The following is a 26,394-nucleotide window of genomic DNA, read 5'->3' as shown; positions in this document are numbered from 1 at the left end:
AAAATCACAAAATACCAGGACTTAAAAATCGAAATTCAACGACTATGGCACAAACCAGCAGTGGTAATTTCAGTGGTAATTGACACACTGGGTGCTATTCCAAAAACACTGGAATTCCATTTAAAACAGTTAAAAATTGACAAAAATCACCATCAGTCAAATGCAAAAAGCCGGACTGCTTGGATCCGCACGCATATTACGAAAATACGTTACGACGTCCTAGGCCCCTGGGTGGGGCCCGACTAGTAACCAATGCCAAATCTGGTGAAACAACTGGCCGCTGTGATACAATTGTATAATAATAATAATATAAAAATAAAATGTTCCCCACCATTCCCATGTTTGTAATAAGTTTTATGAATTAATTTCAGAAAAACTAAGCTTCAGTAAATTGTAGCTGATAAACCTTATTAAGGCTCCTTTTCTAGTTGCTTAGACTCCTTGTGGAGCTGAGTCAAGTCCCTCAAACTCCCTGAATTGTCAGCTGATCTGAGTCAATGAGCCATTTTGCTTTGATGGATATGGCTTCTGTGAATGTCCATGTGCCAAGACTTCTAGCTCTAATGATTTTGAAGTGAGTCATTGCACCATTTGCCTATGTTACTTCAAAGAGATGTTTCACTTTGAAACTTTGTCAAAAAAAGTATTCTTTGAAAGATTTACATAGGCTTAATAGATACATTTGGTACACAGGCAAAGGAATCAAGACTAGAAACCAGAAGGCTATCAGTTTAGTTGTGCCTTAGGCACAAATCAAACTAAGTGATCTTGAGACAGTCACTCTCTCTCAGCCCTTGGAAGCAGGCAATAGTGAGCACTTCTGAAAATCTTGTCAAGAAAACTGCTGGAGTTAGTTCAGAAAATCACAAGGAGTCAAGATGGAAGGTCTAGGACACTTTCCTGCAGCCAAATCACCCTGGCCAACTCATCTTGCCCATGTCAACTTGCCCCAACCAACTTGCTGCAGGACAACTCATTGTGGAGCCATTCAATGCAGGATAACGTAAGAAAAGGACAAATGAATTGAATGATCCTTCTCTTGTTTCAGGCTTGAACCTTCTCAAGTGAAAAGTCCTTGAGGCTAGGGTAAGTTGCAATTCTACTTGTCACTCTCTTAAGTTATCACATGTTGAATTGTATTCTGGCGAATTGTCCAATGGTGAGTTGGCTGCAGTAAATTGACCAGGGTGAGTTGGCCCCAGTGCCACAACCGGGGCAAATGAGCCATGACAATTTGTCCAATTCCACAAGAGGGACTTGAAGGTGCAAAACAAGCAATGACATGACAAAAGAGCAACAATCATGCATTGCAAGAAATACCATTTGCCTGCAAGCAAGAACTGATGTGACCATAAAATAAAGAAAGTAATAAAAGCAAAGAAGCTAAAGTGATCTGGGTCTTTAGAATTGAAACAGACACACATATGCCACACAACACCCCAGATGTAACAATTGTTGATAAGAAAGATGACAAAATTCAAAGGCCATTGCAGTACCTGGAGAAAGAATAGTAGAAGAGAAAGAACTGGAGAAAATCATAAAATAGAAAGATGTGCAAATAGAATTAGAACAAATATGACAAAAGAAAGCAAAGATCTATCAATAGTAATAGGTGCCTTGATTTTTCTTCTAAAAACATCTGGCGCATCACTTGTACACTATTAGCATTGATAAAATCATCTTCAGCCAATTGCAAAAGGCAGTTTTACTTGGAACTGCTTAAATTCTACAATGATTAAGAACTACTTCTGCCTATTTCAGACTCTCAGGAAGGAGTTGATAGGTAGATAAAAATGACAAAGCCAGAGGTTCTGAATAGTTTTTCTTTATAATTAAGTTCAGTTATGACTAAGTTAATGGTACTAGAGTTCCAAAAGGGAAAAACTTCAATATGGATATTATAAGTGACAGTGGACACTCTGCTAAACAACTAATTCCCACAAGACTGTCAAATTATTTACTAAGACTGTATTACTATCATTCTTCTCATCCTTCCTAATACTTACCTCTTCCCACTTATGACTATAAACATGTTGCTTGTATCTTTACAATTTATATTGTTTTGTTTCCTAGTATGATTTGATTGTTATTAGTAACCTATGACTATCACTAAATGTTGTATCTTATGATTCTTGATGAATATATTTTATTCTCCTTATGTACACTGAGAGCATATGCTCCAAAAACAAATTCCTTGTTTCTCCAATCACACTTGGCCAATAAAGAATTCTATTCTAGTCTGTTAAAGAACCCATCCATAGCACTCTTCAATGTGCAATATTTTTTAGTATAAACAATTATTTATTGCTTGTTATCCAGCCTTTCCCTTAGAAGCTTAATGAGGATAATGAACATCGAATTCCTTCATCTGATTATTTCACACCACCTCATTGGTAAGGTGGGTTGGGGAAGAGAGAAAACATCTGGCCCAGTGTCATCAAATGAGATTCCACAGCTGGATCAGAACCTGGATCACCCCCGTGCTCAATGAATACTTCATTATGCCACCACACTAGTTCTGATTTTTCTAGATTTTTTTAAATGCCCTGTACTTTTGTAGTTTTTGTGTTTTTACCTTCCCCTCCTTGGGTTTGTGCGCCGCCCTGAGTCCCGCCGGAAATAGGGCGGCATATAAATAAAATGAAACTCGAAACTGAAACTTAAAACTGAAGTTCTATGAAATAAAAATCAAGAATAATTCAGCAATGCATTTTTCAATTTTGGGGGTAAAAAATAATAATGCAACAATTTACAAGAAAGAGAAAGAAAAGAGGAAAAAGAAGCACATTCAAATAATATGAATTTTCTGAGCAGTGGTTTATAGAATGTTTTTATTGAAAGACACACTTCCAAAAACTTTTATGTGTGTTAAGAACTGCTTTGAAAAATTCAGCAGCATTGCAATCCAAGCAGTAACTTAGTTCCATGCTGTCCAAAAAAATGAACTGATTCATTTTAAAAGTCCATTTAAATACTCTATCATGTTTTTTTTTTCACGATATCAGAGAGGTATTGCCATGCAAAAGAGTGCAGGAGACATTATTTCTACCCAGCTCTGATAATAAGTCCTAGACCAAGCTAAATCTAAAACCCTTTTCTGGAAGCATGGCAATCAGATAAAACAGCCATTAATTGATGCATAGATAAATCACATTTACAATCATTCAAAAGAGACAATAAAACAACTAAGAAGGAAACAAAAAATACAGAACACATCCTTTCCAGCAAACAATACTCAGATAAGCAGGGATTAACACCAGACAAGCAATCAAGCAGAAAACAACACCCTAATCAAGGAACCACTAAGAAGAAAACCATTTCCACACCCAACACTGGCAGGGAAGCTACTGTATATAAACAGAGAGCAAACCCCATACTCACTAGTAGTAATGAGTTACCTACTTGGGTAATGAAACATCTGCAAAAAACAACCAAGCTCAGAAAACACCAAGGGAATGAGTACTTATTTTATTAGGAAGGAGCAAAAGCTAGCATGAGTCCATTGAAGAACAACAATAAATGGAAGTATTAACACTGTCTTGTTTTCAATATACAGGTAGAATTGTGCAGAGCGATGTCCTCATCTAAATAAATATGAGTGTGAAAATAAAACAAAAAGCCATTTTGATACAAAAAGACAAAACCATAAATGGGGATGATATAATCAAATAATAAGAAAAAGACAGGCAGTGTGGTACTAACAGTAGTCCAATTTTTTTTTTAGAGAGAGAGAGAGAGAGAGAGAGAGAGAGAGAGAGAGAGAGAGAGAGAGAGAGAGAGAGAGAACAAACCAGATAGGAAGCAGTAGGAGTCTTAAGTGTAAAAAAAATGACTTAGCAGTGCAATGTTATTTTATCAGCTGACTTCAGAGTTAGCCTGGAAGTGTCAGGACTTAATAGCAATGCAGATACTCAAGGAGGACATGCCAACCTGGGTATGACAAGAGGATGATAGGGCTGTCAGTAGTAATGGGAAAAGGAAGGAGGGAAAGGATCTGAATGTTAAAAGAAGTCCAGGTTTAGAGTGCTTTATTTGAATTACTGTCCAAATACTCAGAAGGAGAGGTGGAAATGCTTCAGTGGTAACTTGGTGAAAGACACTTCAGAAGAAATGGCATTTCCTCCACCATTCTTCAGAATTCAGTTGACAAGCAAAGCCATAGGATTAAATTGAGATTGACCCTTATTTTTTAAAAAAGATGATAGAAATTATTACAGGAAAGAAATACTTGTTATGCCGTTTTCTCCCACCTATTAAAACAAGAAACTTGCCACCAGCAACACAACATGATTATTTATTTATTTATTTGAATATGGGTGGAAGAATACAATCCCCCCCCCAAGTGGAGACATTTGATATTTTAATTTAGGGAAGAGGGCGCAGATATGTCCGGAGTCATACCACTCCACATATAACAGAAGAGAGATGGTAGCATGGTTATGGACCACACATTTTGCATGCAGGAAGACACACATTGAATAGCAGACATGCTTCATTTAGAAACACCAGGCTTTAGGCTGGAAATCAATTAAATGGCGGAATAGACTACTTTATGAGTCAAGTCCAAACATTATTTTAAGAGATCAAAGCAAGTTAATGAAGAAGAGCAGAACAATATATAGCAGAAAGCTTTCTGCATGCAAATGGAAAGACAGCATAGAAAGCAAAGGACAGGTAGAAAGAATTATACCCATTTATGAGACTTTTGTTTCCCTTTTATTCCAAGAGCATCAGGAGTGGGCTGCTGAGGGTTCGCACGGGTTCAAGTGATTCTCTAGCTAGGATTCTGTCCAGTTCAGAGAACCCACAAAGCCCACCTCTGGCTGGGCCCTCCCACCCCACCCTGCCCCTCCCACCCCACCCTGCCCCTCCCACCCTTCCCCACTACTCCCAGGAATCTTTATGCAGCCCATTTATCATGCCAGGTAAATGCAGGGCCCGTGCAGTGGCTCGAGGAGGAGAGAAAACGGGCCTATTGGAGGTTCCTGAAGTTCAAAAACGAACCTGTTTCCAGCCTCCGGAGAGGCTCTGGAGCCTGAGGGAAGCAGTTTTTGACCCCCTAGAGGCTCAAGGAAAACCTCCAGAGCCTGGTGAGGGCAGAAAATCTCTGTCCCTGTCGTGGTGCAGGAGGCTGAGTAGGCCATGCCCACCATGGCCACGTCCACCCAGCAACGGGGCAGCAAACCCATTGCTGCAATTTTTGAAGCCCATCTCTGAAGAGCATATAGGGCAGTGGTCAGAAACACAGAATACCCATACACCCAGATGCTTACAACTACCGAATAGAAACTGTAGTACTAGGTGAAAACACAGAAGTTTTATTATTTTGTCACAAGATATTTCAGGTATAGTTGTAGGATGCAGTTCCAATAAACTTATGGAATCTTGCAAGATGCCAGCTATTCAATTTATTTTTAACCTTTTGGTTCCTAGTGTTGAAGTATGTTAGCACCTAATGGGAAGAGGTTCATTTTACCAAAAAAGCCTGAATTCTCAAGACTTATATCAGGGAAACTTACATAGCAAAATCTCTGCTTCCATGGGTGGGGGGAGGGAGGGAGGGAGGGAGGGAGGGAGGGAGGGAGGGAGAGAGAGAGAGAGAGAGAGAGAGAGAGAGAGAGAGAGAGAGAGAGAGAGAGAGAGGAAAGTCTATTTTTCCCCCAGCTCAGAAATTTTTAAAAAGGAAGAGACATTAGATTGCAAGATGTCAGCTATTGACTTAATGTTAATCAACATGATAAGTGAACCACTATTTGTGATTTGAATTTCTTGTAGATCAATCAGCATACCAACATTTTCACAGTCTAGAAGACAGCAAGTTTTGTTAGCATACCAAAAGCATTGAGAAATAATAGTGGAAGTAAACATCATTTGCCAAAAGGAAAAGGAAAAAGAGAAGGCAGGGGAGGACAGGAAGAGAATGGAGAAGAGCGGGGAGGGTGGAAAGGGGAGGAGAGGGGAGGGGAGAGGAGCGGAGAGGAGGAGAGAAATCTTGTAAAGGAGTTGTTATCATCTGAGGCCTACACCAGAAAAAGTCCACTTAGATATAGGTGTGTGTGTGTGTGTGTATGTGTATGTGTGAGAAATTTTCAATAGTTAGAATAGACGAAGACTATTTATTTGGTTGCCAGCTGGGCATAAAGAACTTCAAAAACTGTTTCATTAGAATTCTTCATATGGATACATACTACACTAATACTTATTCTAGACTTATTTCTAGCGTGTAATGGAGTAAGGCACAATGCCAAATATATTTATTTTCCCAAATGAAATGTATTTTTCATTGCACTGAAACTCTTTCATACTTGCTTAAAGCAGACGCCCGAGTGAATTAAAAGTAAGGAACAAGTTTGCATGTGCACCAGCAAACAGTAAACTTAGTGTAAACAATGTACTGAAAAGATTAAGTAGTTAGATAACTGTGGCATAATTCATGAGTTCCATTTTGAGAGTGTGACAATATGGAAAAATGGAATAATAAATATCTGTGATGACTATACAGATTGAAAACAAATAGAAATATCAACCAATAGTTGCACATAGGTACAACTCAATGGAATGTGTGTGTACTCGAGAAATAAATCAACTCCAAGACACGGTCCTTTTCCAGTAGCATCACTGTCACTCCCAAGTTTTTCAAAATTTGCACAAATGCAACAAATTCTCAGAAATAACAGAAGACATCAGTAGAAGTCAACTTTATTGCTTTCTTTATTTAGAACTCAACAAGATTTATTAATGTCAAAAACTGTGGAAATTGGTGGCAAGCATCTCTAAGCTATTTTAGACTGTTCCATCATTATCACCATCACTACTACCACCACCACCACCACAACAACAACTGTGGTGCAATGGCTCAGCAGTTAAGAGACTGTGCTGGTTGGTTGGAAAGCTGAGAGCCAAGTTTGAGATCCAGGCAAGGTTAGGAAAAAAGAAACAGAACAGTTGATCATTTTCAGTGAAGTTAAAGGGTTAGGAGAAAACATATTCATCATGACAGCCTTTCCTTTCTTTGTGAACTTGGTTCTCCATCTCACACAAGTGCCTCAGTGTGCAGCTGGTTTTTCCATCCTGCCAAGATGTGTTGCAGAAAATAAAAATATTTGCCAGCCTTGCTTTTACAACAGCAATAATGACAATAGCAATCTGTTTATTCTTTTGTGCCCTCTGGGCCTCCGAGCAACAGTCCTTCACTGCCCACGACACAGGAGTCTGGCACGCAGCCGGGCTCTGCAGGCTGACAGCCAAAGCATTTTGTTCAGACTAGTGCTGGCAACACTTTCATAAAAAAAAGGTTTCCCTTCATCTCGGAGGCCAGATGCAGATGACAAGGAAACAAGGTCCTATTCTGCCTCACCTGTTGCCCCATTAGTTCCCAAATACTGGCCCAGATGCTCATCCTGATTAAATCTGATTGACAAATTAACCCAGTACTTTACTCAAAGGATGTTGGGAACCAGCCAACTTCTGTGACAGCTACTCAGTTCCATCACTGGGTATGTAGCTGAAGCCTAGACCCACTCAGGTGTATAGGAAGAATAATGTTTCCTGTGAGTCTTTTCTGCATCCTTCTCATTTACAGAGTTTGCTTGTTTGATGGCTTGAAGCACTACAAGTAAGAACAGTTCCCCGTGGTTGAAGTAAAATATTATTTGCCTAGCCTTGAGCCAGCAGGTAGAATGACATTTACTAACCTTCTCGACTATCCTGATCATGCCAAAGTAACATTGCCATCTAATGGCAATCTCAATTTCTATGTGCAAGACAAGCTAAGGAAAGAGGCTGATGGAGTCCCTCCAATATCATTTCCTTCCTCTCTGGCCAGGTATTAGGAAAACATCCACTGACCTTCTTTTTATACTGTAGAAGTGAGCTGTGAATAGAGAGAAGACAGTTTTGTCAACCTGAGCCATCTGTCAAAACCTAATTGACAGGCGAAGTAGAGGTTCTGCTGCTTCACTGGGAAGCCATGTGGAGAAGGTTGATGGTCAACATTTACCTGTCAGATCTCTTAAGATTTGAGGGTAAAAATTCCACCTTCTTTTTTTTTTGCCAGGGTGTAGCCTTAATGCCTGTCTTCTCTTGCTATCAGGACTAGAAATATGATAGGAAAAAGTGGAGTCAAGTTGGCAATTCTTGCCATCCAGGCGCCAAATAAGTTGTTAGGTACCACAGAATTTCCTTATCACATCTTCTCCACCTGCTACACAGCATGTTATTCCTTCTGAAAGAGCACTAAAGGTAAATATTTCCCTCGCACATATGTGCTAGCTGTTCTCAACTCTAGGGGGCTGGTGCTTATCTCCGTTTCAAAGCTGAAGAGCCAGCGCTGTCCGAAGACATCTCCATGGTCATGTGGCCAGCATGACTAAATGCCAAAGGTGCACGGAACGCTGTTACTTTCCCACCAAAGGTGTTTCTTATTTTTCTACTGGCATTTTTACCTGCTTTCAAACTGCTAGGTTGGAAGAAGCTAGCAGAAGAATGAGGAGCTCATTCTGTTATGTGGCACTAGGGATTCGAACTGCTGAACTGCCAACCTTTTGATCAACAAGCTCAGAATCTTAGCCACTGAGCCACTGCATCCTAGACCTGTGTCAAATGAGAACATGTTTAAAGGTAGCCCAGCTAGCAGATGACAGCAGAGGAAGCATTGCTTAGTGTTAGGGGAGACCCTCTTTAGAAAATCTTGTACCTGCCTTCCCCTTGTGCCTCTCAACTGCTTTTCATGATATTATAAACAAGGATTTAACATTCTTTCTCAAAAGCTCTAAATTTGTGATCAAGAACAGCTTGTAAAACATCTGACAGGTATGGTGGAAGCAGCAGAAAGAGGGGGACCAACCAGTGAGAAGGGTCCAAACTTATGAATAAGTTGCCAACCTTGATAATGAAAGATGTCAGGTTATTTCCAAGCTGTAAACCGCCATGTGTTGTGGTCTGTGTAAAGAGGAAAATGCTACATGAACAACGTAATAGTCAAGGATGACTTTCAGTTGCCTCAGAAAGAATTGGGGGTAAAATAAAGACATCATAAATTGATTGGAGAAAACAGAGAGTGTCTTTAGGTACAAATAAGGAAAGGCCTTAAAACAAGGTGTTTTAAAACAAATGTTTCAAGCCCACCACTTTGACAAAGTTATTGGAAGTATACGGTAAAGGTAAAGGTTCCCCTCACACATATGTACTAGTTGTTCCTGACTCTAGGCGGTGGTGCTCATCTCTGTTTCAAAGCTGAAGAGCCAGCGCTGTCCGAAAACATCTCCATGGTCTTGTGACCAGCATGACTAAATGCCAAAGGTGCACGAAATGTTGCTACCTTCCCATCAAAGGTGGTTCCTATTTTTCTGCTTGCATTTTTAAGTGCTTTTGAACTGCTAGATTGGCAGAAGCTGGGACAAGTAAAGGGAGGTTACTCCATTACGTGGTGCTAGGGATTCAAACTGCCGAACTGCCAACCTTCCTGATGGACAGGCTTGAAGTGTATTTATCTTGCACTGTGCTAAGAGGAGTTGGAAGTTAATGCCTCCTTTTCTTTCTCTCTCTATTTCCCCTTGTATCTCACACCCTTTTCCTCTGCTTCCTTTCTCTCCCTTAATTTCCTATTATTTTTCTTTTCTTCTTTGTATTTTATATAATAAAAAAAATGGCAAATACTAACAAAGTTATTGGAAGTCCAAATGGCACCACAATAAGTAAAGAATGATTTTGTTTTGTTTTGCTTCAGGGATACACAGAAATATTTTAAAGGAATGTATATCCTTATATGGACTCAAGTTTAAAGAAAAGGGCAGAGGAAGAGGGGGCTGTCTTCAGTTGACAAGGAACAAAGGGGAGAGTCAGCTTTGTCCTTTCAGAAGAGAGGTTAGGAGAACTGGATGGTTGCCAAGCTGAAATAGATGAGTTTGTTAATGTGTGGATTGAAAAAGCTAGTCTCTGTTTCTTAAACTTTTCAAGACAAGAAACACCACACAATGTGCTTTTTATGGGGATCATCTATGATTGTTTCTTTAAAAATGTAAAAGGAATATTGAAACAAAGCATGTTTTAATAATATTCTATTAAAACATAAAATCTAAACATTAATGGGATGCAAATGCTTTCATATGATGGCATATTTCATCACAGCCTAAGTGAAATTTGTTAAAGAAAGCTTCAGAATGGGCATCATGTTTAATAACCTATTTCAATATTTGGCTTGGTTCTATTGAGTGCTGACAATCCAAGACATGTTGAAGGAAAAGCTGGTACAACCTCCCAATACCTGTTCATTTAAAAGCTCCTTTTCTTTGAACTCTCATCCAAAGTCATCTAGTGATGAACAATTTCTACATATTGCTTCTGAATGACATCTGAGGAGATACCTATCAACATCTCCTCTTAATTCATAAATAGGTCACTCCCTTGAGTGGTAAAACCAGATGGGTCAAAACCCAACAAGCTCTTGGATTCTAGGATCAATAAGTAGAACATTTCCAAGTTGTTCTGAGGAGTCTGGAGTTTCAAAGGACTTGGTTCAAGAAACACTGAATTAGGGAATTGCCATAATCCCCCCCTACAATAGTGTAAAGATTGCTTGGTGCCAAACATAAAACTAATTATAGATAAAGGTTCACCTCACACATATGTGCTAGTCATTCCCGACTCTAGAGAGTGCTGCTCATCTCCATTTCAAAGCTGAAGAGCCAGGGCTGTCCAAAGATGTCTCCATGGTCATGTGGCTGGCATGACTAAATGCCGAAGATGCACGGAACACTGTTACCTTCCTACCAAAGGTGGTTCCTATTTTTCTACTTGCATTTTTATGTGCTTTCAATCTGCTTGGTTGGCAGAAACTGGGATAAGTAATGGGAGTTCACTCCATTACGCGGCGTGGGATTCGAGCCTCAGAACTGCTGACCTTTCTGATCGACAAGCTCAGTGTCTTAGCCATTGAGCCATCACGATTAATAAACTAATTATAGCTAGCCTAAATTATATTTTCTTTATAATTTTAAGTTATTTGGAAAAAATAGTGGCTCATATTGTGGCAGTATTACCAAGTTACAGATATTATATGCTCTATGCATTCTTTACAAATTATAAAAAGAAAGCTATGGTATAGGTGAATGTTGGTGGGAGATATCAAAAGACCCTGTTGCTATGAGCATTATCTCTGCCCAGAGAGAAAATGGCAAAACAAAACAATTCATTAAGAGCACATAAAAAGGAGTCTTGCTAGCCCACATCTCAAACTTGTTCCTACAATGACAAAGGTTGAGAAACAGAGTAGAGATATAGGCACCTACCAGGGCTGGGTTCCTGCTGGCATTACTACTGGTTTGGTGCCTGCGTGTGTGTGCATTTGCGCTTAAAAAGCTCTGCACATGTGCACACCATTAAAAAAGGGGGGAAATTACATTGTTTCAATGAAAATAAAGATGGTGGCACCCAGGATAGAACCGGTATGGTCACGTGTCCGGTTGAGTTACTACTATTTAGCCAAACTGGTCCAAACCGGTAGGAACCCACCTCTGGTACCTACTTGAAGTAAATACAGCTGCCTACCTAACTGTAGAATGCTTATGTTGATAACCTTGTGACCTTTTTGTGATTGTATCTGTTGCTTTCCAAATGAACCCACACCAAAATCTAAAGATGCCCTCGTGAATAATAATTGTAAAATCAAAGCAGAGATACATTCTTTTGATTGGAGTTGGAAAGTAATAATCACAATGGAATAGATCTTAATTATTTGATACAAAACAGACGTCTCTCTCACAGAGGAAGAAAAACCACCAGAATTTAGTATAGTGTCAACTAAAATGTTAGATGTTGTAAATCCAGTCATATCAGTGGTCCACCTAGCTCTATAACAAGAGAAGATAATATGGGACCTCTGGGTATCAATGTGATTCCCAGCCTGCCTCGTTCTAATCCAGCACCCTGGTTTACCTTATTATTCTTTTTAAATCACTCTGCAGTATATAAATAAAATAAGAAGCTGTCTTTCTGAAAAGCAGATAATCCTATTTATTCATTGGGATGCCTTTACAAATGCCTTTGAAATCTTACTGGATGGATAGAGAGTATCCTGTGAGCCCACATCACTTTCTGATCAATGAGTATTTTCTGTTAAACCATAACTATCACTGCAGCCATTGCTGACAAGGCAGGTGGATTGCCACTGGCATTACTGCTGATTCAGCGTGCAAATTTTTTTGTGTGCTCGTGCACTCGCTTCATTTTCCCATGCACGTGTGCATTTACACCTAAAAAGGTTTGTGCATGCACAAAAGATAAGAAAAGGAGAAAAAAAAGTACATTTCTGCAATGGAGATTGTTCAGCGCATGCACAGAAGCAAAAATAAAGATGGTGCCGCTGACAATGGAACCAGTTTGGGTGCGTGAGCAGCTGAGTTACTACCTACCCGGCTGAACTGGGCCGAACTGGTAGGAACCCACCTCTGTGACAAGCTTAAGTTCTGTTGACAACAATTTTTTTAAAATGAGGATTCCCAGAAGATGATATCAAAAAGCCTGTCTCTGTCCATTTCTCGCTGCTGGCCTTTCTTCAAAATTTTAAACACGAATCTTCCTTTGAGATGCCTTGAATCGAATATGAAATCTTTCTCACACAAGGCATGAGATCTACCACTGTGATACCACCCTTCTCAAGTCATTAAAGGTTGACTGACTGACATGTCCATCAGCTGCAGGTTATTCTGTTTGACTGATCTAGTGAATTATAAGAACCAGTTATCCTAATCATTAAGACAACCCGCAGCAATGATGGAGGATAAGCGTACAATTTTTATGCAGCTTTCAAGGTCTTCAGACATTTGGAAACAAGAAAATGGATGTGCCGTGCCATGTACTCACCACATTTCAAAAGCCTTGTTCAAAATTAAAGTGTGTATGAAAATGCGGCTCATGTTGTGCCAGATGTCAAAATATTTAAAAATAGTTGGGGAACTTGGTTCATTTAATTTGACACAGTATAATTAATGCAACCCAGTTTCCTTTTTAACTTGATGTTTCCTTCAGGAAAAAAAAAGTTAGAATTATAGTATTTAAACAGTGCAAATTAAGAACTAAAATTACCTCCCACTTTCCTGAGAGCAGGCATACATGCTTTGAACCAAGCATATCAGCTTAGTCCATTGATATCCACAAATAAATAAAGAAGAAAACTCCGAAGAAATTTGTTTATCAAATTTATTTAGCCACCTATGTCACAAAAAAGCGACTCTCGGGGGCATATAACAATCAGATAAAAACATACAGTATAATTATATTATATTGTTTTATATTGTATTGTATTATATTGTATTGTATTATGATATGATATGATATTTATTGTACTGTATTGTATTGTATTATATCATATTATATTTATCATATTATATTATATTTACTATATATTATTGTATTTATTATATTATATATTGTATTTATTATATTATATATTATATTATTATATTATATTATTATATTATATTATTAAAATAATTATAAGAAATTAAAATATATTATAAATTAATATACAAACAGAGACATGGAAAAAGTGAATACATCAATAGCAGAGGCATCCTGAGATGTTATTGGTTCTTTGGGACCTATGGCAAAGAGAAGTCAGATAAAATAGGTTGTGAGATATGCTTTGTTACTGTATTTATTTATTTGCTACAGTCTTGTGATTTGCCAACAGGAGTAAGTAAAAATACAGCTATATAAAGGTGAAGGTTCCCCTCGTACATATGTGCTAGTTGTTCCTGACTGTAGGGGCCGGTGCTCATCTCTGTTTCACAGTCGAAGAGCCAGCGCTGTCCGAAGACGTCTCCATCCTCATGTGGCAAGCATGACTAAAAGTTGAAGGTGCACGGAACGCTGTTAGATCCCCACTAAAGGTGATCCCTATTTTTTTACTTACATTTTTATGTGCTTTTGAACTACTAGGTTGGCAGAAGCTGGGAAAAGTAATGGGAGCTCACCCCATTATGCGGAGTTAAGGATTCGAATGGCCAAACTGCCGACCTTTCTGATCGACAAGCTCAGCATCTTACCCACTGAGCCACCGTGTCTCTGAACAGCTACATACAGAGAGTTAAAGAAGAGGGTGTGACTGTGGATCTGCTCAATCCTTAAATTTAAAATCATCACCTTCATCCTCCTCCTTATCATTCGCACAGTCTCATGTTCAGATTATCCCCAACTGCCTCTAGAATACAGTAGTGTACGGAAGAATCTTAAAGTTGGCATTTGCTGCTGATACAAAGAAAAGGAAGAGAAGGCACTCCTTGTGACTCAGCTCCCTTTCTAAATATGATCTGTCATTTGTTTTTTTGTTTGCTTTTAATTTTAATTATGACTGAATGTTATGTAGAAGGAAGGACCCTGGAAAGAGCACGGAGATGATGGAAAGAGCCCTGCAATCAGACCTGCTGTTCCTGCCACACCTACATGAGTGGCATTTGTTTTTCTTGCCAATTGAGGATGTCAGGTAAGGGAGGAGAGCAAAGGTGGAGGCCTTGACCAATTGCTTTGCCCATCAGTCACTGCATAAATGGATTCAAGGCAACATCATTCAGCAGTGAACCAGAAAATGCACCAGAGGCAGAATAAAGTCTAGCAAAGAGGGAATGGATTTCATGCTGGTATAGTTTTCCACTGAATCAAGGGCAGATAGTTAGCAATTCACTGTAACTGGGGAGAAAGGATGATTACAGTTGCTGCTGTTACATGGTTGTGAGTCACAAGGCCTTTCTATTACAAACATCAAGAGATCTTTTGTTCATTCCGCTTAAAAACAACAAGAGATACTTCAAGAAACCCAGTTTAAAGATTTATGCTTTCTTGTTGGAAAAGTGCTACAATAGGCCACGCTTGGAATAATGCATCCCATTTTGGTCGCTACAATAAAGATATTGAGACTCTAGAAAGACTGCAGAGAAAAGCAACAAAGATGATTAGGGGACTGAAGGCTAAAACATATGAAGATTGGTTGCAGGACCTAGGTATGTCTAGTTTAATGAAAAGAAGGACTAGGGGAGACATGATAGCAGTGTTCCAATATCTCAGGGGTTGCCACAAAGAAAAAGGAGTCAAGCTATTCTCCAAAGCATGTGAGGGCAGGACAAGAAGCAATGGGTGGAAACTAATCAAGGAAAGAAGCAACTTAGAACTAAGCAGAAATTTCCTCACAGTTAGAACAATTAATCAGTGGAACAACTTGCCTACAGAAGTTGTGAATGCCCCAACACTGGAAGTTTTTAAGAAGAGATTGGATAACCATTTGTCTGAAGTGGTATAGGGTTATTTATCTTCATTAAAGACAAAGTGATTCCTGGCATTCTGAGATGGAGCAGCAATAATGTAAACCTAAGAATATGGGATGTGGTGGCTCAGTGTCTAAAATGCTGAGCTTGTCGGCAGTTCAGCGGTTTGAATCCCTAGCATCATGTAATGGAGTGAGCTCCTGTTACTTGTCCCAGCTTATGCCAACCTAGCAGGTCAAAAGCATGTAAAAATGCAAGTATAAAAATAGGAACCAGCTTTGGAGGGAAGGTAAGAGCATTCTGTGCACCTTTGCCATTTAGTCATGCTGACCACGGAGACGTCTTCAGACAGCACTGGCTCTTCGGCTTTGAAACGGAGATGAGCATCTCCTTCTATAGTTGGGAACAACTAGCACATATCTGCGAGGAGAACATTTAACTTTACCTTTAAGAACACGTTTAATGCAAACGTGCAATAAAAATATTTGCCAGCACTTATATACACATCCATTCTCCCCAATTTGGTTTAGATCTCTCAGGACCTAGAGAAGTTTTTCCAATCCTGATATAATGGATGTATTTGTGTCTACTAACCTTAATCTCATTTGTATGCTTCTTACATTTTGGCTATTGTATTTCCCTTAAACCATATTATTACCCCTGATAACCTTATTAAATCAGTGCCAGAGTGCATGTAATTTGTATGATAACTACATTTAATACAGTTTGGAGGATAACTATATTTTCATTTAAGTAGAAGATAGAAAGTTTAAAAGGATTACAGGTAAGTTATATTTTCAATTGCAGAGAGACTGTGGCTAAAATTTATCCCCATCCCGCCTGCTCTCTCCCTTTTGGCAAAGGCTCATTTTAAAAGGAGAAAAATTGGTGGTATGAGCTCTCAAGTACTTTCCGTTATTTCAATAAATGATGGAAATGGAAGATTTTCTATGGGGAAAATTAGGTAAGAGAGTGTCTTTCTAGAGAAAGAGAAATTTGTCATGGTCTCACCTCCATGAAGAAGGATCTCCTACCACGAAGAGTGCACTTTAGAAAATTGTATTATGCATACTGACCATTTAAACCTATTTAGTAAGTGTTCTTCATGTGAAAAACATGTCACTGTGGAGTTAATGGGGCTACATTGGGTGTTGATTTGTATGGATGTTTAAAACACTAAAGAGTGCCTAAGGATTATTCTCTGAACACCAAGCTTTAACATGCCACATTGTTTGCTGGTTGAAAATTATCATAAAAAATACTTGAATATTAATTTATTTCAATAAACTAAACTGATATGTACATAAATGAAAACAGCACTCTTTTGCTGCAACAAACCAATTCAAATAGAGACATTTTCTAGTCTTATAAGAAGTTGTCTCCAGGCCAAAAAAGGAAGAAAAAAAAGAAATTCTGGAGTGATTTACTCATTGTATTTATAATCTTTTCTATACCAAGGGACAAGTTGAAGCATACGGTTTCCACCACAAGTGTCCATTCACAAATGATCACAAATGGAGTGATGAATGTAGAAGGTTTAGGGAAAAATGTGGGAAGATTAAAATAAACATTCTGTACACCTAATTGTGTCTTCAAGAGTGCCCCTTTACTCTCTCTCAAAAGACAATGGTTACCATTCACTTCAAATAAGACAAGTATACACCTGGAGGAAATGCTTTGGTGTTATCCAACCATCAGTCATCACTTACAGAGATCCAGTAGAGCTGTATAATACACTCAGAAGCCCCGCAGTACACACAGTTCTTTATGTCTTCTCTTTATAGTGACTGACAGTTTGCTAGCAGCAAGTGATCAGAGGGATGATCATGTTTTCTACTGTTAAGACTGTCTACAAAAAACTTCCCTTTTCACAGAAGTTTTCATCTTTAAAGGGCCACAAAATGCAGAAGGCTATAAGGTGAAGTGCCAATGTTCCTAAACCATGTAAAATAAATGTACACGAGGACTATTGCCTTAGAAGATGCTTGTTAAAATGAGTTTTGTATGAATTCCTACATCAGCTTGCAGTTCTTCTCTTCCTCTGACACGCCTGATATAAAGGCTGGGATTAATGGTTCACCCACTATTGGTAAATTGTTCATCATGGGAAGGAAGGCTATTTTTCCTTCCCCTCTAAAGCTTTATTTTAAACTTGGTTCAGAAAGTTGAGAGTGACTCCATTCAGAACATGGCAAAGCTCTCTTAGGACATCTGTAATAAGGCATAAATATAATTCAGTTGTCTCAATACTTACTAAGTCAGAGTTTAGTAAGGTCTTCTCCTTTTATCAAGCATTCTTTTTAATGGCTGCAAAACACCCATATATTGTTACTTGATATACTGTATGCAGTTTCAGAATATATATGTACACCTGCCATCATATACAAGATCTTGCAAGAACATCAATCCTGGAGACTATTCAAAAATTAAAAGAAGAGACTGCACTCCAGTCTTTAGTTAACAACTAGTTAATAAGACAAGTGAAAGGTGTGTGTGTATGAATGAGTGAGTGAGTGAATGAATGAATCAATTTGAATAAATGAGTGAGATCAACAGATACATCTGCCATTTCTTATCACTCAGCTATTGAGGTATAAGGAAGACGTTCTCCATCCTTCTTCAGAGCTGAAGAAGCTTCTTGGATGAGAAGCAAAATATCTTGAAAGAAAAAAAACAGAAAGTCCATTTACTTCTTGGAAAAGGCACCTTTGGAACGCACCATTCTATATTTAGTCTCTAGTACTTCTAGATGCTTCCGATAGGGTTGTGCCACTCTCCATTCACCTTCTTAAGCAAGCTGCTTGCCACGTAATGAGGAAGACCAAGTTGAAGCCCAGAGTGAAATTATTGGTAGTTGCTTCTGGAGTATAAAAGACCACAGATGAGAGCTCTCCTCCACTTAGAGCTAGAGAAAAAAAATAAATGATTCACAAGAACTGGACCAAACTGGCTGGATAACTTTCTTGATAAACCAGTTAAATAATTTGCTAATCATCCTTTTTTTACCAGCATATGAAAATGGTAAAGCACATTCGTTCTTTTGGCAAAAGTGAGGGACTGACAATATAAAACATGTAACTTCTGCTAGAGTCTAATATTCTCAATGTTGTCTTCTTTATTTCCTTGATCCTGCCCTTTTCATGGTAAATTGTTTCCTACTTTAACATCTGGGTTGGACTACCTGAGTTTTATGTTCATTTACCAATCAATACCCTTCCTCTTTTCTGTCTCCTTTAGTTTTTTAGGGCATTTTTTGAATGCTCCATTTTATAAGATTTCTGCTTGGCCATAATTATGCCAAGCCTTGGTAGAATCTCATATTAAATTAGTATCTGATGAAGCCCAATGGTTTTCAGAATCTGGAATGCTATTTTCTTTTCTTTTTTCTTGAGAACTGAAATATAGCTGAGGTGGATTACATCAAAACTAAAACTGTGAAAATAAATGATGATACATCTCTTGCATTATTGTTGCAAGAGAGGTATTTTTTATTTTTGTTTAATAATATTGTTCAATGCAAACTATATGGATGTAATTGGATGCAATCCTCCTTAGGTTCAACTAAGTCCATAGGATTGTAGCCTCAGATTACTAACTTTGAATACAGCAGTGTAATTTTTTGATCAATGCACTTACCTGTCATACTTCAAAGATATAATGTAATTTTCTTTTCAACTACCGCTAGAAGAAAGGCACATACATCCATATGCACACTGTTGAATGTGCTAAATCATTAGGCTTTGGGTTTTTTGTGCTATAATATTTACAAATATGTTAATAAAAACAATATTAAAGTAAGGACTGAGTTTCTTGACGATCAAACTACTACTGAATACTTCACAAAATATGGTTCAAATGTATTTCATTAGCAGCAAACGTATTGAGACATTTGAGTCAGTATCAATTGTCTTTATTTATTTAACTTATATGTTGCCTAGAGTTGCTGCCATAATTAAGGCAGTATAAAAGTTGATTAAATAAATGAATACATTTCCACCCAGCATGAAAATGAGCAAGGCAATATTTTACTGGAAATCTTTATTATGATTTATATACACCGTATAAGTACTCATGAAGGGAAGAAATATATATATAAATATTTTCCAGAAAATCCACATCATTGCCTATTCTGATTCAGCACAGCGAAACTTCATTCAATGAGGATCCATAACTTATCAGTATTTTTGTTCATGCTAAAAAAGGGGAAAAAAAGAGAAGAAAAGCAAAGAAAAGCCAAATTCTCCATCTTAAAAAAGTAATTCTGACAGTTTCAGTGCATGCTACATCGATGTTTATAGGGTACGAGGGGATTAGAAATACAATTCTGGATGTACCCATAGGTTGTACATTGTTCACTCCTGTAGCAGAGCCTTCCCAAAACTTGTAGGCAAGAGAGAGATACAGAAGAAGAAAAGGCAAATGTTTATGGAGTCTCCTACCTTTGGGAATACTATTCAAAGTCAATTAAACTAAATGAGCTACTTAAAAAATTAAATAACTCCTATTTTTAATTTATTTATTACATTTATATTTTTTAAGAAGGCCACAAAATATTGAATTTTCTGAAAACGCATGAGGAAATAAGAAACTTTTGTAAAATTACTTTACATTGTTATGTATGTCTTGTTTTTTCTTGTTATGTTTCTCTTTCTGTTTTTAAAGATTAAAATGCTTAATAAAAACTATTTAAAAGAAAACAAAAGAAACTTTTCTTTGTAAATTCTTTGATTAGAAAGTTTGGGAATGTCAGTCTTAACACATCAAGAAAGCATCAGTTTGGAAAAGGTAGCATTGGACAGTGTTCAACTAAACAAAACGCATTCCGCTGTTCCTATTGCTGACTTACATCTTTCTAAAGCCGAAATCAGAGACTTGTGAGCAGAATCAGGTAACATCTTATCTACACTGTTATTGTTAGCTGATTGTCCATAGTGAGGGATGATGCCATGATGAATGTGTGTTGTTTCAAAATGGTCAAAATAGCAAATGGAACATTGCAATCTGAATACACGAAATCAACATTACATACATGCATACATTGGCACATACTTTCAAAAAAGGTGAGTGCAATGTAAGGCTTGCTATGCCATCTTGTAATTTCCACCACCCTGCCAGTGGATTCTAGCACTTTCTGCTTTGTAATGAAAGGAATTAATTTCATGAATTAGATACAGGAACTCATTCAATGCAGAAGGTCAGATAAGAATAACTTGCTATAAGTATTACAGAGATGAACTATGAAAAAGAATTATAGAATGAAGTGAAGGATGAAACAGGGAGGAATTTAATGGTTTGGAAGATTGCACTCAAAAGGAAGTGCGTGCTTGCATTCAGATAGGCCAGTGTTTCAAATTATATCATGAAATTCTTTGGAATATATATATATATTTAAATTAATGATTAATGCAGAACACACTGGTGAGGGAAGAAACTGTATTGCAATATTTAAGTGAAATACTGATGAAAAACCTGAGCTAACTTAGCATCTGTCTGTCAGTTTTATAAATGCAAAAACCATTTCACTATTTTCTTAGTATCCTTGCTTGCAATCCAAAAATGAGTGCTTGTATCTGTAATTGTACCTTCTGCCTTGCCTTGCTTTGTCCAAGCACACAGGCTGGAACAATGCTTAGATAATTATATGGTATATAAAAGATGCTCTGGTTTTATCCTTTTCCAGTAAAACAGCCCTCCCAACCTGACACCTTCTAGACTGTAATTACAGCATATTTGGAGGGCACCAAGTTGGGGAGGAGAGCTGTAATGAACAATCTTTACCACTATTTCTGTACTATGCTACAAAATATGCTGCAGTTATATTTTCCAATGACTTTCCAAATGAGGCTTAAAGGGCTGTTTTTGATCTTTAAAGCTCCACATGGCTTGACATTGAAGTATCTGCAGGAACATCCTATCAAACATGTTTGATCCTTCTGGCTCAGGTGACTTAGGAATACCTACTTGTAGTTCTCTACTTCCATGAGTTGGGAATATATAATATTTGCGCATACCGGGGGTTGTAAATCTAAATAGATACCTTTCACCCTGGCTTGGCTGATAAGGAGTCAAACTGTGTGGCTCAATGGTTAACACATCTGCCTAAGATGCAATACAGCACAGGTTCGATTCCCAGTAAGGGTATGGCTAGCTGATGAGAGCTAAATAGCTTGAAATAGATCTATACTAGTCTCCCTTTATTTTATTTATCAGCATAAATATAACATATATATATATATATATATATATATATATATATATATATATATATATATATATATATATATATATATATATATATATAGTATTTGTGCTGATAAATAAATAAAGGGAGACTAGTATAGATCTATTTCAAGAGGAGACTAGTATAGATCTATTTCAAAAACTTGGGTATGGCTAGCTGATGAGAGCTAAATAGCTTGAAATAGATCTATACTAGTCTCCCTTTATTTTATTTATCAGCATAAATATAACATATATATATATATATATATATATATATATATATATATATATATATATATATATATATATATAGTATTTGTGCTGATAAATAAATAAAGGGAGACTAGTATAGATCTATTTCAAGCTATTTAGCTCTCATCAGCTAGCCATACCCAAGTTTTTGAAATAGATCTATACTAGTCTCCCTTTATTTTATTTATCAGCATAAATATAACAAATGTAACAAAAAAGGCAACAGTAAAAAATATTGGGTTTCTGTCTGGATGGACTCTTGTAACGAGCCTAATGACAGAGAGTGGAAGTGTGACCTTCCTCCCATACTTGGGCATACCAGGGGTTGTGACTTTAAGTAAGTATATATATATATATATATATATATATATATATATATATATATATATATATATATATATATATATATATATATATATATATGATAACGGATAAGAGCCTGTGGCCTAATGGCTAAGATCTCTGCCTAGTATGCCTAGTATGCAATATAGCCCAGGTTCATATCCCAGTAAGGGTATGGCTAGCTGATGAGAGCTAAATAGCTTGAAATAGATCTATACTAGTCTCCCTTTATTTATTTATCAGCACAAAAAAAACCATATATATATATATATATATATATATATATATATATATATATATATATATATATATATATATATATATATGTTATATTTGTGCTATATATATATTTGTGTGTGTTGTATTTGTGCTGATAAATAAAGGGAGACGAGTATAGATCTATTTCAAGCTATTTAGCTCTCATCAGCTAGCCATTTATTTATCAGCACAAATACAACACAAATGTAACAAAGGCAACAGTAAAAATATTGGGTTTCTGTCTGGATGGTCTCTTATGACGAGCCGATGGACAGAGAATGGAAGGTTTGAACTTCCTCCCATATTTGGGCATACCAGGGGTTGTGACGTGGTTAAAATGCAGCACTGCAGGCTACTTCAGTTTGGCTGTTCACTCAGCCTTCCATCCTTCCGAGGTGGGTAAAATGAGGACCCGGATTGTTGGGGGCAATATGCTGACTCTGTAAACCACTTAGACAGGGCTGAAAGCCCTATGAAGTGGTATATAAGTCTAACTGCTATTGCTATTGCTATTGCTATATGTGTTGTGTGTGTGTGTTGTGTGTGTGTGTGTTGTGTGTGTGTAAATAAACTAAAAATTATGCCATGTACATGTTCTTTGTAACATAAGAATTTGTTTGTAAAATGCACTAAGCTGTTCTGACCTAGGCTTCCCAAGAGCATGAAGCAATTCCTTGTCTCGACAAAAACCCCTTTTATTAATTTACTGTGAATTCTGCTCATTCACATCCAGCAAAGTCTTTCAAGGGAGGATTTACAAGCACAGACCTTATCTAGCTTTCAAAGCTGCCAGGCCGATATCTGCAAAACTTGGCAAGGAGTCTCAGAGTGTCACGAACCAATTAAATGAATTGTCTCCTGCAAACTTCACTCCTCTTTTATTTCCTCTGGGAGGGGCCATTCAACGTCCACCTGTGACCTTACTCCCAAGTCAACCCCTGTTCTTTAGCTGTTCCCTTCATCTGGCAACTCTGTGCATGTGCACACTGGGAACAGGCTTCAGTTGTTCGTCTGCCTCACTGATGTCTGACTCTGAAGGCAGCTGATAACTGGCATATGGCTCTGGCCCCCTCTCTGCCTCTGACACAAACCCCTCATCAGAGCCTTCCCCAGACTCCAGGACTGGCCTGGAGTTCCTCCCCAACCTCTTCAGTGTCCGAATCTGCTGCCAGCTATGCTGGCCCTTGGCGGGCCACAACATAAGCCTTCAATGGTTCTGTAAGAGTAAAATCTATATTAATCCTTATTCAATGACTGCCTTAGATATGATGATGATGAAAAAGGAACTTTGCAACCAATACATTCATTTATGATCTTCACAGTTCTGTAAAGCAAAGCAAAGCTAAAGTAAGATTATAAGCAAAGTTGCAGTTTTACTTAGCAACTGCTTCACTTAATGATCAAATTGCCAGTCCCAATTATGGTAGCTAAATGAGAACTATCTGTATTTCTCTTTGGATCTATTCCATTTTTCCTTCACTGGGAGTTGACATCTGAAACATGACTAGTCAGCTATGTATGTGTGCCAAAAAATGAAAGCAGTATGTATATTGGTATTTATAAAAAAAAAAGCAAGTAGGAATATATAGAAAAATATGAGTATGCAAAGTACAGAAATTCTTCCAACAAAAAGATTTTCTTCAAACGGGTTTGTACCACACATCAAATAAACTACTAAGAGTGCTATCAAATGCCAGGAGCCAGCTGGAGTGTGTGGCACAAGATGTACCAGTGTACAATTCTTTCTCATTAACAATAGCACTTAGACCAATACAGGAAGTCTTCTGGTTACAGCCAGCACTGAGGCCAAAATTTATGTTGCTAAGTGAGACATTTGTTAAGTGAGTAAGTTAGTAACCTGGTTGTTAAGTGAATCTGGTTTCCCCATTCACTTTGTTTGTCAGAAGGTCATAGAAGGTGATCAAATGATCCTGGGACACTGCAAACATCATAAATATGAGTCAGTTGCCAAGCATCTGAATTTTAATCATGTAACCATTGGGTTGCTGCAATGGTTGTAAGTCATAAGACACTTTTTTCAGTGCTGTTGTAACTTTAAACGGTCATTACTGTTGTAAATCGAGGACTACCTTATTGTTTATCTTGAAGATTCCAGGCTTAGAAAGGACAGGGAAACAACGAAAGCTCTGCAAGATGATGTAGGATGTACTGGATGGCATTACCAGAAATCATTGTCTATGTTTTAAGCAGATATCAACCAGGATATTGCTGTCTTGTTTACTCTGCAGGAATACAATTATCTGTTTGTATCTCCAAAATAGTTCAGTGTATTAATTGAGTGCATGAAGTCTTTGGGCCACTCTCTAAATTTTATTATGACTGTGCTATTTACTGGAAACAATTTGTATATAAGATTGAATGGATAAAAACAGGATCTGTTTTCCCCAAATGTTGAACTATCAATATCAACTTTCTTCCCCACTTGCTAACTTCCTGCTATTTGGTCCAGAGCTTGTCCTTTAAGTGCGCCTATCATCAAAGAGGAATTGAATGTCCAGATCTCTTTGTAGAGAGCAAAGAAAACATAAAGACACTAAACAGGGCAGTCACAAAGAATTTGAACTGTAATTTCTTTACACAAGAACCAGTTTAAATGTGCAATAAACTTCCAAGGTCATCAACAGGAGATGTTAGCATAAACAGTTTTATAAAGGAGTAGACAGGAATCTTAAAGTGGCAACAAGGAGATAAAATCCTTTGGAGTTTTATTGCTACCCCCTCCCTCAACGCCTCCCCCAATTTAAGATAGGTAGCCTGGTCTCCTCATCTTATTTGCTCCCTACTGTGATATAAATATTTTATTTCTTCCACTTTTCTATTTAATGTACTGAATTCTTTTCTCAATTGCATTCCTAACACCAAAACCTCCTCCTCCTCCTCTTCTTCCTCCTCCATCATCACTGGAGCTAATTTTAGTTCTAGAGATATTTCTTGGCACAAATGCATGCATAATAACAGTTCTGGAACCTGAACTGGTTTCCTAGGACACCTACAGATATCTAGCATCCTATCAGATATTATTGTAGCACTGAGGTTATTTTATTTGGGGTCTGATGCTGCTTAGGGTTTTAAGATTAATCAAACTCAGCTAGTGCTAGCATTTAATTTTAAGGCATTCTAAAATTTCAATTACAATAGTATCATGACATCTAAAATAAATAAACCAAAAGATTAGAAGAGAAAGAACAGGAGATCCAGGATAGAATATCCAGTGACTCTTGAAGTTCACATCTTCAGACTTTCCATCCAAACTTATTCACACTCTCCATGTCTCTGTCTCTCTGTCTCTCTCTCTTTGTGTACGTATGTCTCTCTCTCTCTGTGTGTCTCTGTGTGTGTGCGTGTGTGCGTGTGTGTTTTGTGTTTCTCTCTCTGTCTATGTATGTCTGTGAAGTAGACTAGTCCCCACACCTAGTCCCCATCACTTTAACTGCTTCATCACACTGGGTCTATTTTTCAATACACAAGCAATTTTTATTCTACTCTTCCTACTTACCAAATGTATCGTACATTTCTGTTGAGGTTTCTTTGCAATTTCTTTGCTCTGTCATTCTGTCTAGATCCTGGCAGAAAATTTGTTCTCCTGACATTATTCTAGGAGTTTCTGTAATGAGATATTTATTTTATTCTATACTCTTATTAGAAGCTCTGAAATTACACTAACTTCCTGATTTTTTTTTAAGCCAAAGGATTGATTTTGTCAATGTAATGATGATCTTGGCTTAGTAATAAAAGATGTAGCAAGCTTATTTATAAGCACAAAGTACATGATAATAACAAATAAGCATAATGAGTACCTTCCTAAGGATGCTATAAAATTGTAAACACAGTAAGATTTTCCTAATTCCCTGAACCATAAACAAAATTGATTGAAACTAAATTGGGATAATCACAGCACTTTATTTTATACTAGACTACCCAAACTGTTCTTTTAAAATGCTTTTTTAAAAATAATAATAATTAATGTACACTGTATAATTCTAAATTATTAGGAAGCAAGTGAGCAAAGATAAAAGCAATCAATGAATTTAAATATCTATCA

This window comes from Thamnophis elegans, chromosome 3, assembly GCF_009769535.1.
Source record: "Thamnophis elegans isolate rThaEle1 chromosome 3, rThaEle1.pri, whole genome shotgun sequence".
Classification (NCBI taxonomy): Eukaryota; Metazoa; Chordata; class Lepidosauria; order Squamata; family Colubridae; genus Thamnophis; species Thamnophis elegans.
This window is presented reverse-complemented; position numbering follows the sequence as displayed.